The sequence below is a fragment of the Patella vulgata genome, chromosome 2 (assembly GCF_932274485.2).
Source record: "Patella vulgata chromosome 2, xgPatVulg1.2, whole genome shotgun sequence".
Lineage (NCBI taxonomy): Eukaryota > Metazoa > Mollusca > Gastropoda > Patellidae > Patella > Patella vulgata.
In genome coordinates this window covers 49,428,532-49,433,610 of record NC_065880.2, presented here as the reverse complement: position 1 = coordinate 49,433,610, position 5,079 = coordinate 49,428,532, and positions in this window count along the sequence as shown.

Sequence of the window (5,079 nt, the reverse complement as noted above, 5' to 3'; positions counted from 1 at the left end):
TGTTCTTGATTTGATTTCTTGGGGAACAAGTACGGATAGAGTGAAACCAAGTTAGTACAAATAGATTTAATTAATTGGGTGTAGGGAAAGGGCTATTGTAATCAATATTCTCAAAGTTTAAAGTTCCAATATTAAATTTTACACAATATTGCCGGACCCTATAAACAATGTGTAATAGTTAAAGGGCGTAGTCACTATTCATACCGATATGGAAAATTGAAATTGAGAGTAAACTAAAAGGTTTGCGAGCAGAATTTCTTTTTTTTTATGTGGGGTGGCTGTATGGCAAACGGATCTGAAATCGGGTCAAGGCTTTGGTTTTCATTAAGGTTTGTCATTGTGGTCGTTGTTTCCATTCAAGGCTTTTAAGGAGTGAGCCGCCTATCTGTAACCTCGTGGGTCTTCTCTGGGTTGCCCAGCTTCCCCTGACTACTAAATGCCTCTGCACGCAAGCGCGTAATTGAAATAAAGCTATTTTCTACTATTCGGATTTTGAATTTTAGGTCTAAACTATCAAACCATCGAATCAATCAGCTATAATTAGCGATGGATGCGAAGCAAAATGCAGCGTATGCTTACTCTTCTGGAACACCTGATACCACTTCTCTGAATGTCAGTCCCGAAATGAGCTATAGTTTATGTAAAATGGAGGTTTGTGTTCTTGTCTCTAAGCCGACTTACATTTCAAGTTCATTTCACAAATCAAAGCCACTTCATACGTCTATAGGCAACCTTGTCCTTATGAATCAATATGGGGGATCACGATGGCTAAGTGGGTAAGGCGCTGGCTCGCTAGCCTGGAGGTCGGGTGTTCGATCCCTGCATTGGCCGAGAAAGTTCATCCAGATTTTCCGGCGTGGTTCCCCCTTGTCAGTGATGCAGGACGGAGGGCCTGGCAAGGACAGCTGTCTAGTCATTCGGATGAGACGAAAAACCGAGGTCTCGGATGAGACGAAAAACCGAGGTCCCGTGTACACATTGGCGTGCACGTAAAAGAATTCGATATAAGAGTAGGCCGTAGTGCCGCTGTCCGGGCAAAATTTCCAGCATAGCACACAGTATGGCGTATGCCCGTCTTCATTAGCCCAGTTCGGAGCAAAACAGTAGGACGTTAAACCCCATTTCATTTCATTTTTTTATGAATCAATGGACACTACCTGAAGATTAGTGTTCACAAGAAACTGAGGGCGGATGCGGGACGGAGCTCGCGACAATATACGTCCACAACAACTATGGACATAATATCAAGACTAGAAAACACGACAAGATATTACCTTATCTGTGGACACGTTTCCTTCTAAACAAAGACTTTTCATCAAAATATCATTACATACTTCACAAATCCAATTCTTTGTGAATATTATCAATAAATATACACCATTTATTACAGTTTCAAGTAAACAAATTTACAGACAACATGATATGTTAAAAAAAGATGCCCATGTCGTCATTTTGCACAATTCAATGTCTATAATGTTTGTATCTGAATCAGATATTCCTTTATTGAATAACACTGCAAGCGATTTAGTATCTTAGTCGAGATATAAACCTGTACGATAAACCAGTACACAACAAATCCCAATCGTGCTTAAATAATATCCACATTGTTGTCTAAATCCCTTTAATAAGTTACAAATCTTATTAGAAGTCACACTGCAGACAATTGACAATAGAGTGGTTAATTGTCTATATACTAGCCCGGCATAATACGTTAGTGTTGTTACATTATCAAGTAAGAAAATTGAAGTGGGTCTAAATCTATCTTTGATGCGTAGTCAGGCGTACTAAGTATATAATACTCTTTAATACAACACAAGAACCGGGAGATTAACAATAATAAGGTTATTATTTATAATATTCTTAGCTTTATTACAAGGTCAAGTAATTAACAAATGCTATTACATATTACTTGTGTTTGCTCATGATTTAGATATTGTTATTGGTTCGTTTCGAAGGAGAACGTGTAAACATATTATGGCTGTAAATTGGCACCTACAGGAAACATCATTCGACCTGCACAGAGTGTCCCGAGGATCAAATCACGTCGAGGAAGTAAAGAATGCGATTTTTTACCAGACCTCCTATGTGAACGAACAGTAGGCTATGTGTAAAACGTCACAGATTCTTGAGTCGATAAATACGTGAATGTATTTTAGTGAACATTTTTGTCATTTGTCGATGTGTCAACATATATACAGGAGTAATATTTCCTCCTGGGTTAATTCTGCGTGGGGTCGAATATTTTAAAACATAACTAATTTAAAAGCTTTTTGTCAAGCGTCAAGATAAATTTTTAAATATTTATATTAAAAGAAGACGAATATGACTTATTCAAAATGTGAACTGACTTCAGTATAGGATATATAAATGTGTACAGCGACCTGGATGATTAAGGTTAAGTGCTTCAACGTTTGAAGTACACAAATGTTAAGATCAATTCAAGAAATAATGGCCATGTGAGTAGATATTTGAGATCCTTTATCCATTAAGATATTCTGTCAAATACTACCTGTGGTTGAGATAGATTTATAACGGTGGATGATAGATTTGTGATAGATATAGAAACTTAAAGACTCGCTGAAAATACCAAATTAAATAGTGACTGACAACCATGGTTTTGTGTTACCTGGATTAAATGTTGATATATTTCTGGTTATCATTAAAAGGAATTTGAAAACGTAGTTAAGATCATCAAGTCAGTGAAAACAAAAAATAACACACAATGTTTCAAACGCAAGTTAAAATTTGTGAACAAGACAATTTGCCGCCATTCTTAAGGAGCAACACCGGTTTCAGAGAAGTAAATCTACTGCATACAACTAATTATTGTAGAGATGGGAAACAGCGACTACCCACACCGGACAAAATGGCAATAATGGAACTATCTAACAGTTTTCAAAAAAGACGCTTAGGTAAACAGCAAAGAATACTTTCGGACATCACAAGACGATGTAGGGAGCAGGACGTCACTGATCTGTCCAGTGTATTGTCCTCGAAATGTACCCTCAAGGGACAAGATAAAGAAGAACAGTCCATTGAAAACACGAAATCTAAGTTGGTTCTGACCAAACGCCCATCCTCGGATCCGTCTTCACAAAACAGTCGAGTGGAAGCATCATACAAATCGTTTCCCGTTAGAAAAATCATTAAAAGGGCGAGAAACGATTTGCATCGGCCACCATTGTTACGATCTAGGACAACGCTCACCCAAGACTCGGTGGTAGGTGGTCGGCCAATGGGGGCTCAAACTGATCGCCAGACCAGTTCCTCAAGAAAAGGTCCATCACCGTCGACGGTAACAACACCATACAGTAAACCACCAGAGCGGATCATTTTCTCCACTTCCCGCATAGATCCAGAACCTAGATCCAAACATTTGGATAAGAATTCAAGTACCAGATCACAAAAATCAACTAAAGAATCGGAACAAGACCAAGCTTCTATAGCGGAGGGAACTGCAGGCGAAGGAAGAGAGCAATACTAGAATGTGAATTGTTTTATTTTTAAAAAGATTATTTAAACGTAATTGCTATAGTCATTATAGACATATATTTGATTAGGAAGAATATTTTAAATCTAGGTGATTGAAAAATGATGGAAATCTATACGGACATTGACATTTTCTTTTTGTATTTACTTTATGCGCATGCTGTACAGAGAGTTATTATGAATATAGGTGTAAATAACTAAGTTGTGCAGCAATCGTGTGTACATAAATTTATTTTTTAAACACATAATCTCGGTTCATTTACACGTGTTAAGTTATATACGTGTATACTTATTCTTACATGGTATCGGTCTTTTGTGTTCAGATTTGTGTTCGAATAGACATTAGGAATAGATTTAGGAAATATCTTATTTTGATAATCCCAGATGGGGTGTGACCAAGCATAAGAAGAACCATTAGCAATCCCGAATAGTTGTTAAGAAGACAATTAATTGGCGGTAGAAAGGCATCTTCTTGGGCTACTGTTGATTAAACATGCATTATGCAAGAGCTAAATCTGCCTATTGCGGGTTTTTCTTTGGGTCTGAAATGTTATCTAAATTATTAATTAGAGATTAATTAACTTCTCCAGACCATCGTTAGCTTGCGATATTTAGTGGATTTGAATACATTTTGTGATGGATAATTTAATGTAAAAATAAATAATCGAGATTTTGTTTATTATCGTACCAACGTTAATAATGCCGATCGAGGCTAGCCTAAAATTGAATCGATAATATCTCAGTTCAAAATGAAGCAATTTGACTGAATTTTTCAGCATATTCTGTTCTCATTATGTATTTTCAACTATTATAGCGAGAACTGTCAGCTCTATATCTAATGCCCCTTTAAGGAATTGTTGTCACGAAGCGTATATCTCGATTTCTAATCTCTTAGTTTGTGGTACCTTAAATATACAACTGTATTATAGAATAACATGGCGATTTAATCAAATTTAGCATGATTGACATATCATGATAACCCCACTGTACAGACATCTTATGTTAACGAGATTATAAACATCACATTATTTTATTTATTAGTATAAAGTATTGTATATTAATGTATGTAAATATGATAAAGTAATGGTCATCAGCTAATAAAACCCATGATATGAAATAGATTGGCATTTGAAATCTCAACACACTTATATATGTCTTACAAGGCTGGGGTGAATTTTGTTAGTGCATACTAGCAATAAGTCATTATTATAAGACAAGACAAGCCGCTGGTGTAATTAGTGTAAAGTTTATAGTAATTTTAAATACTCTTGTCGATATCATTTGAAACAATTTACCGAGTGAGGAGATCAGTGTCGAGTATATGCTTCACAAGCTAAAGCCTGTGTCTCAATATCTATGGGGCCTCCGACCAAGGTGTATAATATTTTTCATACTGTTATAAACCTTCCCCACACGCACTGTAGTCTTAAATATCCGTCACCTCCCTCCAGTCGTAAGGGGGGGGGGGGGGCAGGGAGGGGCCGCATAAGTTGAATAGACTAGGGCCTCTTTTCATCTACATCTGGCACTGAATGAGATACCTAATATTATTATTTTCATTTTTCTTTCTAGGCTACAATAGGGACCTGA